At 39.2% G+C, this 15,700-nt stretch overlaps 1 long non-coding RNA gene across 1 annotated transcript in view; it reads right to left on the bottom strand.

Moving 5' to 3' along the window:
* The window catches only part of LOC139799478 (uncharacterized), a 29,152-nt gene extending 13,676 nt beyond the window's left edge, over nucleotides 1-15,476 (bottom strand). Inside the window, exons 1-2 of the long non-coding RNA XR_011727284.1 lie at nucleotides 15,339-15,476; nucleotides 7,444-7,562 (exon numbers count right to left, since the gene is read on the bottom strand). This is a non-coding gene — a long non-coding RNA (uncharacterized lncRNA). The remainder of the gene's footprint in view (nucleotides 1-7,443; nucleotides 7,563-15,338) is intronic.
* Nucleotides 15,477-15,700: the final 224 nt, after the last annotated feature.

The raw sequence follows: 15,700 nt of genomic DNA, 5'->3' as shown, positions 1-15,700 counted from the left end.
AAGTTTTATCAGAGCTGCAAACACTTTTGAATAGACAGATCTTTGTTTGGAGAGCTGAACTGGAATGTTACAAAGACAGCTCAACCCTGGAGCCCAGGTGCAATATGCATTCTTTGTTCACCTCCTGCACAGCCTGAAAGAGACAACCTAGGCATAAATGGTCATTTGTTCTCATTCCTGATCCCAGGGAATATTGTGGAAGAATGTGGAAATTAATCTAAGCATCCTGGCTATGTTCCAGTTTGGATAAGTACATCCTCTCTACCCTAAACACCCTCTATTTCTCTCCACTCTTTAATTTTATTTTAACAAATTACCCATTTCCCCAGTTCTAAAACATTGCCTAGTGCTGATGCTCAAGAATGACTAACTTGTTCAGCTCTGAGGATGGCTGCAGAATGAGCTTTACCTCCCCAGGGTCAGGCTGGCTTGGGAGACAGCATCTTGCCCACTTGAGATGCTTCTCAATTAAAAGTGCTGAGTAAACTGAAGAGATGAGCTAAAGCTAGGATAAAAAAATTTTGAAACAATAAATAGCACCTCTCTAAGTAGGAGAGTGTTCCTATCTAGGAGGCAAAAAAGTTCACTGCCATATAAAAAATCAGATTATGTTTGCAGTTGGGGAGCCATATTCTCAGACTTTGAATATCACTGATTTGGAGCTGTGGCTACAAGTTCTTTCTCAGCAGAAGAGGTCCCATCAGCCCCTCTCCAACCTCTGGCTACTGCTTTCTCAGGCCTCCCAGCTAAGTGCTTATTTCAGCCAAAGTAAATCTGATTAGTGTAAACAGCTTAATAACAGGTCTTTGCTAACACTCACCCAGTCCACATTGACTGGAACAGGGTTAGGAAAAATGTCAATAGCACCTGAGTTGCTAGATGCCAGAAGACAACCTATTCTTTCAGGGTGACAAAGACACCTGAAGGTTGGTCTGCCAGAGAAGGATCTATGTCTACTCTGTACTACAAGTAATGCTTGTCTTGAGCCCAAAACCTATAAAGTAGGATGCATTGGCATTAAACTGGAAAGATCCAATCTCTTATCACAAAGCAAAGTTCATGTGATTGAATTTATACAGAGATAACCTAGCCATACATAAGGGCACAGAAATATTGAAACATAAGCCAAGAAGATCAAAGTATTGTTTGAAGAGATCTGACTGTTGTATCAAACATAGGTCTTTCAAAAACCTTTTATAACCCTACCATATTTTCTTGGTTGAACTGAAGCTTTCCACTGTTGACATATCCTATTAACACTAGAAAAAAAATGTGAAGGAGGGAAGGGAAGTGATAGTCAAAGGTGAAAGCTATATAAACAAACAAAAAAAAGATCCAACAATAAGAAGTCCAGTATATGGTGGTAGGGATGCAGTGCAAGTAGCTGCCTTATTCTCTAACATCTAGTCCACATTTTCATAGAGTGAAGTGTGCACCCAACTCTGAAGCAGCTGTCAGGACTATACAAACTGAATAATTCTGGCTTCAGGATCCTAGAAGAGACTGTGGTCCTGAGCAGGACTGAAAATTACAAGTGTTAATGGAGTGTGACAAACCAGAGAGGAAAAGAGTTGTTCTGGCTGGAATAGGGTTAATCTTTCCCTGTGTCTCCAGAATTTAACATCCACCACCAGGCTTCACAGTAATTTTGGGCTCAAGTATCCAGTAGCTCAAATCCACTCAGGTTTGTTTTTTTTTTTTCAAAAGGGCATAATACACACAGTGGTATTATTCCAAACAAGATGGCACCCTGGGTTTGTCAGCATTAAGTAAGTTCATTTACACATCAGTTCAGAGCTGGAAATATTAGAAGCTTATCCCAGCAAAAAAAAGTTGAATGCTGAACATGGATTGCAAGAAACAAGATTACAAAATAAAACACAACAGAGAACTGAAGAGGATTTGCTTCCCTCTCTCATTAAGCCTACATTTAAACCTTTCTTAAAAAAAAACAACAAATCACACACCCAAAAAAAAAAAAAGGACCAATCAAAAAAACCCAATGCCAAACTATTCACAAATTTTTAGGCAGCAATACTCTGATAATTCACATTTGTATCTATCTTTTCTTTGTGAGCCTGGCTTTTCTTGGTCTTCTTTCAGTACAAGTAAAATATTTGGTGACTTGTGCTGAAACCAGTTCAAGGTAAATCAAATACTTGGGGCATCTCTGTAAGGGAAGACAGATAAAGGGGAGAGTGGAGTTAACTTTCAAGACTATTAAAAAACTTTATGAATTCAGTGTCATAGGAAATGTTCACTGGATGCACATCCTGTCTCTGGCTCAGTTTAAGCTCTCTACAGGGACCAAGCACAGCACATTAATAATACAGATGACAGAACTGGCATCCAGAGTCTTTGTCTGAACCATATTCCCTGCTCTCTTGTCAGCTTGGAGGCCTGCAACAAGTGGTTCACTTCATCCATCACTCCCTTTTATATATCCACTGGGTTAGATCCAGCAAACAAAAAACTACTTCAGATATTTCTCTCAAGCATGACAGTAGTATCACAGTATAAATAAAGATATTTCTAGTTTTCTTTTCTCTGCTTTATATGCTTCATCTTTGCACTGAATTTCTATTGTTTCTGTCAGAAAGAAATGTTATTGATTTTTTTCCCCTCATTTCTCTGTATAGCTTTATCCAGGGCACTCAGCCTTTGATTTGTAGTATCAGTGATCATGACTAAATGGATAGTTAATCCAGTTTGTAAATTGTGATAGCAGTTCAGTTCCTTTACCCTTTCTTACAGGAGACATTATCCATGATATCACAGAAAAAAGAACGTCCAGTGAAACCATAAAAGCCTGAAAGCTGCTTCCTAATTTTCATCCTTCACTTTCCCTACAACCAGCTGAGAGGTTCTACTTATCTGGGCTACAAACTGACTCTTACTATCAGAACAGCTGAGCACCCAGCAACCCTTTCATTGCAGCTATCCTCACATCACTCCTGAAGTAAATCAGTGGCATAATTTCTAGCATATTAACCCCAGGGCACAAAGAGCCTGTGGAACCTGTACAAAGCATTCCCAAAGTCTGTGATAGAGGCAAGATTTCAATGCTCCATTTCCCACCAGTGCTCCTAACTCTACCAAACCCAGACAGCACAGAAGCAGGGAATGTTACCTGCTCTCTCCCCTTAACCTTATTGCTTTTCCAATTTCAATGGGTAGGAGACTCACATATGGGAGACTTGTTTAGAAACCCCTTATTTGTGGGCAGGAGGAATAATTGGTTCTGTGTCACCAAAGGAGATATTACTGTTAGAGGAGCATTGTACTTCTCTGTAACATTCATCCCTCAACCCAGTTAAAGAGTCCCCCAGCTACAGAAAGCCTGGAAACATAAAAAAATACCACATCATCCTCTCTGGACATCAGTCTCCCTTGCCATCAGTTTATAATTTCACAAAGAACTAAATCAAACATTAAAAAATCTGGTTTTGTATAAAAATTGCCAGTCTCAGTACAGACTTATAAGGAAAGAAAATCCTAGGGCTTGGATGTCTGGGTGTTCTGTAGTTGTGGCAACTTAATTTTAAAAAGTAAGTGTCCTGTCACAACTGAGACCATTCACCATTGTATTTATGTGTTCTGTTGCATTTATAGCAGGATAAGCACTCCCATCAATAGCCCCATAAGCAGTTTTCACACTTGTACTATCCAATTTAGGAGGGAATGTTGGTTTCATCTCAATTATATACTGTAATCCTCTATTTAATCCTTCCTTTCAGGTTTTACTGCAATTTATTCTATTCAAACTCTGCCTTTGCTGTTAAAGATGTTACTATCCATACGGATGTTCGCAGTGCACTGCTTTCTTAGGTCATACCAGACTCTTTATAGCTTACAATCATTCCTTAAGCAATCTTTCATATTTTTTAATTAATAAAAATAAAAAAGCTAAGTTAAGCAGGTACAAAGCAAAGCAAATGCCCTACCCATTTGTGCCTGCCATCCTTTAAAAGCTCCTTCTTTTTTCCACACTCTTTTTGTATCACTCCTGTCTTTTCTTTGTTCCTGGAGCCATATCCCATTATAAACTGAAGATGTTACAGACAGCTTTTAAACCAGGGTGATTAGTAGCTGCTGCTGCTGCCACACTTAAGTTGTATGTGTGATAACTGTCCAGCTGGCTGCTGCTTTCTGGAATGGCAAAGATGCCAAGTTATAATCATTTCACTTCAGCAGGAAACGTGCACTCCAGCCTCTTCTGAGCCATTGTCATGGTTTGGCCCAGCAGGCAGCTAAATACCACGCAGCCACTTGCTCCTTCTCCATCCCACCCTCTGAGTAACAGGGGAGAGAATTGGAAGGGCAGAGAGACACATGGGTTGAGATAAAAACCAATTTTGTAAGTGAAATAAAATGTAATTGTATAACAACAATAAAAATAATACTATTCAGACAAATGATGCGCGGTGCCAATGCTCAGCACCCGCTGACCAATGACCTGCCTGTCCCTGGTAGCAACTCCAGAGGAGAAAAACCCAGAAACCACAATTCCAGAAGAGGGATACTTCCCAGCCAACTCTTGTCTATACACTGAGCATGACACTGAATATCCCATTGGTCAGTTTGGATCCCTTGCTCTGACTATAGCCCCCTCCTAGCATTTTGTGCACCTGCACACTAGCAAAAGATGGGCAGCTGAAAAGTCCTTGATTTCTTCACACCTAAAACCATCATAATATCAACATTCTTCTCCTGTCCAATCCCACACTAAAACCAAACTACAATGCTATTTTAGCTACTAAGAAAATTTGGACTGTCCCAGCTGAAACCAGGAAACACAACAATATGCACTGTGTAACAGCTTTGAAACAAATATCCCTCTAACAAATTTGGCTGAAAATGTCCAGGGAGATCCAAAGCTCCTGTAAACTGGAAGATGAACAGATTGACAGCATGGTTGCATATATTTGTCTTGAAAGACTATTCATACCCCATAAAAATTCAGACATTAGCTGCCTCTAGATTTGAGACAATGAGGCAGGTTTAATGACATTCCAGTAAAGTCAAAGAAACAAATTTTAAAAGCATATGGTCAATCAAAGATTATCCAGACTGCAGTAAAAGCCACTAGATCTGGTTACTGCATTGCCTGTGGGGTATCCCTGACTTCTGCATAAAGAACCAGTGCCTTGTGGAAGCTCCTCATTTAGCTTGTTTTGAAGTTGAGAAAATTGTCTCATCTCCCACAATATGTTAGAGACTGTTGTGCTTTCCCATAAGCACACAAGCCATAACTTCACCTTTCCCCAGCAACTATACAGACAAATACATTCCAGTTGTCATTATAATCCTGCCAGAGGAGAGGGCTAGGGAGGGGAGGAAGATTTTTAAGGTAAATCCTTCTTTAAGCTTTACTTAAGGGTTCGAAATTAGTTCTGAGTTAGCTTTTCATGTGCACTTAAATTTCTTTCATCTTCTGTAAAAACTGCTTGTGATTAACAGAAATAAGCAAGCACCCCAAAAAAGGTAACTCCAGTTGTCTTCAGAACCAACTACCAGAAGCATTCCTAAAGCATCAGGTATTTCTCATGTAAATGACACTGAATATAAGTCCATCTTATCAAATCAAGGTCACTGTAGTAATGATATATCCACTACATCCAGATGTTGACAGCCTCTACAGGGAAGTCTAGGTTGTTAAAGTAGGATATGATTCAACTGTGAGAAAAAGTCAGTACCTTCTAACCTTTCTACACACTGATTTTATCTCCCCTGCCAAGACACACACACAAGAAGTGGCAACAGTAGTGAGTAGGGCCACTTACGCTGATAAAAACATGCTGTTTCTCTGTGGGGACATGCATTAGCATGAATGTTGGAATGCAACAGTTTCTGACTGTGGCAAACACAAAGCTTAACCCTCTTGCTGTACCTCAAACCAAGTGGATTTAGCTTTTTTGCAAATTATCACAGCACAATAAAAACTCTAGGTATTGAATTTAGGGCTAGTGGTCAGCTCTAGGACAGAAGTGGCAGGGAGGTAAAAGTGTAGAAAAGTTTTCAGGAAAAGCAGCAGTGCTGCCAGAACTAAGAGGCATCTTCTTGGAGAAGAGGCAAAGAAGACAGTACAGCAATGGGAAGAGAACAAAAATAAACATTTTGGGCAAAAAAAAAATTACAAATTAAAAATGCTGAAGAAACAAGAAGTTTAGGAAAAACAACAGACAAAGAAAGGAGAAAGACGAAAGAATAGAGCAGGTGAGACACAAATAGGTCTGGTCAAGTATTTTCGGGTTTCCTTCTTTCAAATCCAAATGGTGCTTGGAAAATTTTTGCTTTCAAAACTTTTGTAAAAATGCTTTGTATAACTATGACAGAGAATGAGGCACTCCCCAAGACCAACGGGGATGTAAACTCTGAAGTATCAAGAGTGTGTTTGGGCTTGTAATACTGACAAACATAGAAAACTTCAGAAAGTGTAAGCTGCCCCTTTTTATAATTCCTCCATTAAGAAGAACCTTAACACTTGCTGTGCACAACTAGAGACAGGTACCTCTCTGCTTAATCCACTGGTTTTATTCTCCCAGAAGGTATTCTGTGCTCCTTGATAGAACACTAATCTTCCATAATCTTACAAGATCAGGTTACCTGTTTATGCCTAGAAACTGTCTCTATCCTTATCCTAGTTTGCTTTCATGTCTTCTCCCTTTCTGAACAAATGCATTTTTTTGTGTCTGAGCAGGGGCTTACAATGCATTTTCTCTTGTCAGTGATATTGACCCAAAGGCACATAGTACACCCTTTACTCAGAGCACCATTTAGCATCACTTAAAAAAAAAAGAATGGCAATAATGTCACCCATGTCAAAAAAACACAAAACTTCAAAATAAAAAACAAGCAGACAAAAAAACAAAACAAAAATCCCAAAACAAACCCGACAACTTTAAATAAAATAAAATTATGGAGAGACAGAAATCAGCACATCTCCTTATGTTTACCTGGAGGTGAATTTCAAACTACAGCAAATTCTGGAATGAGTGAAATGACGATAATAGAAAATGCAAAGAAATAGAAATTCCTCGTAGTGTTATTTTCCTGATTGCTTTGCACATGCTTTGGGGAAGAGGTAGGGCAAAATCATTTCAAGATCACAGCATCCGAGGCAATAACGTAGCTCATTTTGTCACCACTACAGATGGCAGGCTGTAATGAGCCCACGTTAATGACTGCTCTAGATATTCCATGCACAGATATGTAAGAGTGCACTGCGAGATGTCAGCCATGAAACTGAATGCTGAGTGCCCTGGCTTCATTTTAGGCTTTGTTACAAAAATGCAGCTCAGACCCAGTTTTGCTCAAAAGTAAAACTGTAAGATTGGTACAATCAAAAGAATTTTGTCCAATTTTTAAATTAAACAAAGGTTGGTTAATGGGCTTGTACTGAATTATTTTCTCTCAAATAAAAGCAGGTGAAACTCATCTTACCTATGTTCCTACTTAGAAAAGATGGACCAGATGACCCTTGAGGTCCCTTCCAACCTGGCATTCTATGAATCTCGTAGGTTTTTCCTGAACTCTCATGTTCATTTTTGGAAATCATCTGGCTGAAAATAAAAGACAAAACTGGAACTCAGAAACACACCTGCTTTTATTGCCTTTAAAGCTGACAGAGATGCCCTTTTTAGACTACAAAGTCCCACAGAAATTCACACTAACATGCATTTTAACTACATATAGTCAGGGCCCCAGTGCACCAAGAGATCCCACCTGCTCCAGCCATCCTTGCCCAGGATCTGCTCTCATTCCCTCTGCCCATACACCCAGGATAATTTAAACCCAAGGCTCAAGCCCACAGTCCTGGCCTGAGCTATGCCACAGGTGTACCTGTTCCCATTTCTGTCCTGCTGTTGTTTAGGCTGCCCACACACCAGACCTGGTGCCTTACTAACACCTGATCATGGCTGAACTCTTGCCACCCCTCTGCTCTGCACTTACAGCTCAGATCAGGACCAAATGCCCGGGGGTTTGAGCTTAAATAAGGTTCCTCCATGCACAGGTGAGGGGAAAAGGACACAGGTGGGGCTGGTCAGGGCAGTTAAAGCTTACTGATACACTCTGAGACCTGACATATACCAAAACTGTGAAAGCTTAAAAAAAACCAAAATAAACCAACAGATATTGCTTCCAGTCCTTCCAAAGAAGGTATTTCAAAATTAGAGCCTTTAGTAATCCAAGGACAATAGAAAACATCAGACAGACAGCAGATGGGGACTGGTAAATTACTTTCCTTTTTGAAAAAAAGTGACCATGGTGATATTTTCCAAAAGTCAGGTGAGAGATGCTATAGGAATGCCTGTGACTCAGCAGCAAGTAGGCAACCTGATACAGAGATGTGCAATTATTCATTTCCATACAAAACTGAAGTTACCATATTTTGAGCCCCATAGGTCATATCAAAGCAAAAATTACTTCCTGAAGTACAAGGTTAGAGAGTGCCATGCCCTGTTGGATAAATGGAACATTTCTTAGATATCTATCACATAGAAGAATCAAGTGACATTTAGGGTGACAGCTTTGCTTTGTGGGATGGGTCATTCTGAAGGACAGGAATTTGTCACATGAAGATCTGGCATTTGGGATTAGTCAATGAAGAGTGATCTTTTAAACAAACTACCAGATGGGAAGCACACTTGTAATGAAGGTTCCCCTAATAGGCTCCAGCTTGAGGCTAATCTGAAAAAATGGGTTTGGACACAGCAACAAACTAAAGAACAAGAATCAAGAGTAGTGACTCAGATAATGGCCAAGGAAACAGCTAAACAAATGCAATGTGAGGATTATAAAGGTGTCTGATGTCATAAAGTTATATGGGGGAAATTATTGACCTTGTATAATTCCTGCCCAAAGTGGTGATAAACTTCTAATCATTTGTCACGGCTATAAGAGCAAAATTAAAACAGTGTGAGAATAAAAGCTGTGCAAGAAGCTCAGTACAGCAATGAAAATGTACTGCCTTGATATTAAAGGCATCTTCCACTACGCACTGTAAATAGTCTGACAGAATCATGTTATCTTTTCTTGAGCTCCCAACTGAGAGTGGTATCTCCTTTCCAGTATCCCTTGCAGTGATGTCAGCCTTTTAATGTCAGTGGAAATAGTTATAATTTGCTGCTTAACCATAAGTAAATCACATATATTAACCTTCCCAGAATATGTAAACTTTTCTAACCTGGTCAATCAGAAAATTTGTTTCTGTCATTATATGAACAAATAAACAAAATTTATATTCTTCTTCAAACTGTCACAACCTACTTGCAAAGGATATAACAGTGACTGGAAACTTCTTCCACACTACCTGAAATCCTCTTGGTATAGCCACTTTTTCAACCCTAGCATCACATCCCTGTGTTTCAAAGAGTACATTGTTCATAAAGCACTCTTTGCCTGCTGTTAAAATTAAAAGGAAAAAAAAAAAAAAAGCAAGCTCAAGACCCTTAAGCCCTGGCTTCTACCTGAAATATCCCCCAAATATTTGCAGTCCCTTGTGTATAATAGGTTTTCTATATGAGACCCATGTTATATTTAAAGACACCCTACACTAATTGGGTTTTATTATCTTAATAATCTTAACATTTCCTCATGTAATAATGGTTAATTTAATGTGCTCCTGTAATGCACTCCTAAATTACTAGTTTCTAAAACAAAACAAAAAACCAAACAGTGCTGATTTCAGGTTTCCACACATTGCATTAATTATCTGGAAATGTCTCTGAAACTTCCTAGAGTAGATTTTCACAATCTCCTTATTATGCATTCACAGACCTTTTAAACACACTTTACCAGCTCCATCATCCTTGTAATTTACACCAAACCTTATAACTGAAACTGGTAAGCACAAAAAAATCTGGAAGTGAGAGGAAGCACTAGATGGCTTCCTGCTTTTAGCTCAGAGATCTTCCACTGGAACAGATATACTGAGAACTGGTGTTAGAAACAGATGCATATCACCTCTCCACTCAGTCCAGGGGAAGAGGAAATGAGAAGGTGCACAAAGATTAATCTTGTTCTTCCTTGCCTGCAGATTACTTCATTTGTTATTTAGGGAGACTTGTGAGCCCAGCAGCAAGCAGAAATGAAGAGGAAAAAATTTGAAAAATAAAAAAATGCCCTCCTATCAGAGTAGAAAAATTATTGTAGTCACTAGTGGGACAATTTGCAACTCCCAAGTAAGCCAAAAAATTAAAGATATAACTAGATGATTCAGAGTTTAAAAAAAATTTTTCCTCTCTCTTCTACCACCAGTGTGACTACCCAAAGCCTAAATTCTGAAATTGCTGAATAAAACTACACATGCACACACAAAATCACACAGCTCAGTCCAATTGGGACACAGATAACACCTGTTAGGAAGTATAATATGATTGGGAGAATAATTATTGTGTTAATATGTGAGCTGAAGCCAGCTCAAACACATTTTTCTCTTCAGGCTTTTCTACTGTGTGTTTGGCTGAGCAACATATTCACCCCCCACATGCTGGTCTGGCATATCTGCCTGTCAGGGAGACATTCACACTTTTTTAATGAACTCAGGGAATTTATCTAAAACAAAGGCCTCCTTCAGGACCCCTTTCTGCTCAGATACAACCAGTTTATTGCAACAGCTGTGATCAGTCATATCGTGCATTATTCTCCAAACTTCATGGGTGCATCATCCTGTTCTATCTCTGACCTTTCCTGCACCCTCGGGGTGCACACAGGGCTTACAATCACTGCAGCTGAAGGTACATGGTACCACTTTTTTCTGGGCAAGAAAAATAGGGGGGGGGGAAGCTGGGCAGCTTCCACCATCTCTTTCAGGCAAAGAATGAAGTTACCTTGAGTGAAGGATTAGTTGTGACTGCTTCATCAAAGAAAGAAGTCACAGCAGATCCACAATTTACAGCATTTTAATCTCCCATTGCAATTAAAACCTGGTTTGTGATAGTTACAGACCCAGAAAGATGTCACGGGACATCAGATATCCTTCAGTCACATTGTGACTTGAGTCAGATTTATTTTCACAACCACAAAGAATCATTCTTGGTAAAATAAGGGTGTAAGGACTATGATTTTCAGACTCCTTAGGAAGATGCCTAATACATTGGAATTTTAATCTACTTGTTAGGTACACAGACTGTGGATTTGAGGACAGCAGTAATACTAATTGCTGAATAAACAAGCACCAACAGAAGATATGACCATGTAGTAGCCAAAGCTTTTGTATACAACTCACTGTAACTAGTAAACACATCTTACAGCATAAAAAGCTTTTGTGCAACAGCAGAAGAAACCTGTAGAGGCTTTGACCATGACTTTTCCAGTATCTTCCTCTGTTTGCCTTCAGCTGCCTCCAGAGGTTGGTGACAGTCTCACTCTGCCTGGAGGTGAAAGCATATGGATGAAGGCAAACAAGACTGTCAGATATTTCTGGCATTCCTATGAGCAAGTGTAATTCACAGAGCACAACCATAAGAGTATTAATGCAGATTTGCCTACTCAATTGCAAGCTTTACACAGTAGCAGAACAGCTGGGAGAAAGTTCTGCGGATAATTTGTTTTGTATTATTGCAGAGCTCAAGCTAAAGCACTCAGCAGTTTAAGTTTACCAGTGCCACAGAGAGGGTCTGCCCTGTAGCTGTTCCACATTAGGTGGGAATGTTCTAATTGTCCTCACTCAGGCCCTGAGCAGCACCAGGCATGGCTAAGGAAGGATTCTCTCTGTCAGTAGCAGTCCCTTGGACTTTGACCCCAGAAAAATCCTGACAAAGCTTAAATTGTACCACTTACAAGGTATAATGCAAGACATGGCTCTTTGCTTCCCCTAATTTTATCAGCTGGGACAATGGTATATTCTCTTGGTTGATGACCTCTCAGGACTAACCTTCTCTAGGAAATTGTTTTGGTCTGTATGAAGGGATAAAGATTATATGTCTTCTTCCTGCAACCCATGCATGGATCACAGGGTTAAAAAAAAAAAAAAAAAAAGAAAATATTAACTCTTGATTAGCAACGTACAAACACTTGGGCAAAGGGATGTTATGTTGATAAAAATAAATACTGACATAAACTTCTTAGTTTGTTTCTATATATATTATATTCCAGTTCCCTTTGATCAGCCACACTGTTCAACTGCAGTTGTGATGGTTTGAAGCGTTTTCTCCCAAAAACAAGAAAAAGAGAACAAGTTACTGAATCACAGGAATCTTAGAATCTAGAAGCTGCATACCCGTGAGTCTGTGTCAGCCAAAGTGCATAAATCATACCAATTGTTCTTTCCCCACCCATGGATATTTTCCACATTCCAGGTTTCCTTCTCATTTCCACCCTATTTTGAGGTTCTTTATCCTACTGCTACTATTCAGTTAACTACTGAGGATTTTGTCCAACGTCTTTGAACAAGTCACCTCCTTCTGCATTGCCTCCCTTTGTTTTGATTTTACTTTAATTATCGACTTTTCCTAGTGTCATGACTTCCACATACTTGATGTTGTTTTCCTATCTTTTTTTCAGAAAACTAATCTTTCCACAATTGCCCTTCCTTTGGAAAAGACTCCTAGACTTTGTCAGCCATGACATTGCACCAAACCAGTTATTGTTAGACTATAGCATTTAATATGAGAAACTGAGCTTTTTCTGTGGTTGGATTGTTTGGGTATGGTCGTGTTGTTTTGCTGGGCTTCCTTAATTGTAGACTCACAAGGACACAGTAGCCTATTAAAAGCTACAGAATGATATGGAAGGTCTAGTAAAATATTCCCATTTTCTACTATATAATACAAAGCACCTTATAACAGCTTCTTCCCTATACTATTTGAACATCTTTTAATGAATATTACATCTGTGTTTGCATCATACAGCATGAAAGCTAGTGGTCCTTTTTTACAGCTAAGAAACAGCTCTATAAAAGAGGATGCAGCAGCTGTTCGGGATGCAGGGCAGCCTCTTTGTCCCTTTGGGTATTGTGGGAGTGGATCAGGGAACTTATTTGCCAGGCCTGTGTCTCCACTGGCAGACAGGGACCCCAAGACACCCTCATGTCCCTGCAGACCCTGTGAGGGACCACTGCAGAGCAGCCATAAGGAATGCTACCCCAGAGAGGCTGAGTCAGTGATCAGCCTGTATCTGGTTTGCACAAGCAGAAGGGGCCATAGGAACTTGTGTCTGTGTTGTTCCCTATTGTAGGTTTTATGGCAGCCACCTCATTCCAACTATATTTGTTTAGCAGAAAGAGCTCTCAAAAGGGCATTTCCCACAGAGCTCAGACAAGTTGAGAAAAGAAGGATGTCATGGGTCCTGATTCTGAGAAGGGCTACACCATGGGATCTGCTTATTAGACACTTGGGAACACACTGAAATTTTATAAAAGTCCAGCCGTAGGAAGGATTCATGCTTATCACGTAATGAAGGAAGAGCAACATAAGATACTTGTACAGAAAAATATAGCATCATACTCCATGAGGAAAGAAGCTTTACTAGTGTGAGTACCCAAATAAATTGCATGATTGCAACAAGTTTTAAAAAAAAAATAAAAATAAAAACAAACCCTAAAACACCCATTTAACTCAGATTGACTCAAAATTAAAATTTTAGCTTATGTGATTCTCTACAACAAAATAGAAAATTTTATTTCAAGATCAAAATATTTTGTATTAAGCAGTCAATATATTTTTTAAGACATTAAAGAGAATATACATTCACACCTTAATTCAAAAGTGGCATTTTGAAATTATATTTTCCTTTGTCTGAAACCATTTGCTTATTTTGACCCTAACTCAGTAACTATCTTTGCTCTCCTTGAACTCCTATTTTTCAGCAAAATCCCTCTGGTCTTTATTTTTTCTACAGCTCTATTTCATGGCGTTTCAAACCCCTCAGTTCTGAAAAGAACTGTTCTCAGTATATTCTCTACTGCCTCACTGACCATTTTATCTCATGGATTAAGATGAAAACTTGCTCAGTTCAACCTTCTCAATTAGGAAACAGGAAAATGGAATGAGATCTTAAGATGAGCTTTGCAGTGTGCATTCTTCATCCAGTGCTACTGGTTTTCCTTCAGATCACAGAGAGACAAACATTAAAGCCAGTAAAATGTCTCATCTTTATCTTCTGCCTTGTTTTTCTTTCCTCTGTTCACAACAGCAGCCTCGCTGGTGTGGGATAATTCCCTATGAAGATCTGTCTTGCTCTTTGTGTCCTGTGCTGTTTTTCTCTCTTTTCACATAAGCATCCCTTGAGTGGAATAATGCCCTGTAAAAGCTTAATAGTACATGTGCTACATGTTGTCTATTTGTGTTTTAAATGCCTTCCCTAGTGTGGTATAATACCTACTAAAAATCTGTCTTGTCTTTGTGTTCTGTGTTTTTGTTTTCTGATCCCAGTGAATTCTGCAGCTGCACAGCATCTCACCCTTGTAAATGGCAGTGTGGTAAAAACAGGTACTAATACCATGAAAACATATTATATTCTGAAATGTTTCTCCTTAATTTCTGGAACAAACTCTGCCAGTAAGCACAGGTGGCATTCTGCATAATCCACCACTGGTGGTAATTACCTGAACTGCAGGAGACTGGGAGAGAGGTACACTAAGAATCTGGGGTCAAACATTCATGTAGTGTAGCTATACAAAAATCACACCTTCTCTCATCCCAATTTCTGCAAGTAATAAGAAGCAAAATCTAAAAACACAGTTGTACCTGCTGCACCCTGAGCACAGGGGAGAAAAGAGAAGGGTGTGATCTGGTATGACTGTTTCTATCTGTTATCTTCTCCAGCTTGCTGTTCAGGCAATAGAAAAATTCAGTGGTATGGTTGTCCATAGATCTCTCTCCATAACCCAGAGCAGCAGGAAGTCTGGATATGGCAGATAAAGCAAAAGCACGAGCAATATGGGTGCTGTATTCTGCAGAACACGATGCTGAGATGCCAGGCAAGCTCAGGTCTAAAGATGTTTAGCTCCTGCTCAGATACTTCTCAAAATTTTCATTCCACTTTGCTTTTTCCCACTCTATCAGTACTATGCATGGTTGTTTTCTTTTTAGCTAATAGCCCTTCATAACCCAGAAATGTAAAAAAACAAGCCCCAGTAATACTGGAATTTGATGATCATTTTCAGTTACACATTACTGCTTTATATATTTTCTGTGGCAAATCAGCATTTCTTCAGAAGTAATTTTCTGGTCTAAACTAATGAGCAATGAGTGTGACAAATCCTGCTGTTAGTGATTGTGCATTTTAAGGACATTTTAGAGTGCATGATCTCTGTGGGAATAGCCAAACACATTTTGCTACTCAGATGTATAACTTCAAGTCTCAGTGATAAAGTTCCATTAAAGATATCCTACCTTCTTCACTGGGGTTTTTATCTTTGCTAATGTAATGCAAGTGGCTCTGATGCAATGTGGATGTCCTTGGACTGATTTAATTGGGCAGAAACCTTTGAAATATGCCACAGGCTATATCACTGAGGGTTAAAACAATGAATCCCTGTAGAAAATAATATATTAGTCAGTAAAAAGATGAATTAATGATAGTAGTAGAATATCATCTCTACAGCAACCAGAACAGCTGAATTAATAATATACCAGAGTTTTATTATGGCTGGAGAATTACAGCTATGATGACACTATGAGCAGCTCAGCCTTCCTTTTTATAGGCCCTTTGTGGACAGAGTAATCCTTTGGCCCCTGGAGAACTTGTTCTCTTG

The sequence above is a fragment of the Heliangelus exortis genome, chromosome 9, assembly GCF_036169615.1.
Source record: "Heliangelus exortis chromosome 9, bHelExo1.hap1, whole genome shotgun sequence".
Taxonomy (NCBI): Eukaryota; Metazoa; Chordata; class Aves; order Apodiformes; family Trochilidae; genus Heliangelus; species Heliangelus exortis.
Note: the sequence above shows the minus strand (reverse complement) of the source record. Positions and strands in the feature narration are given on the sequence as shown.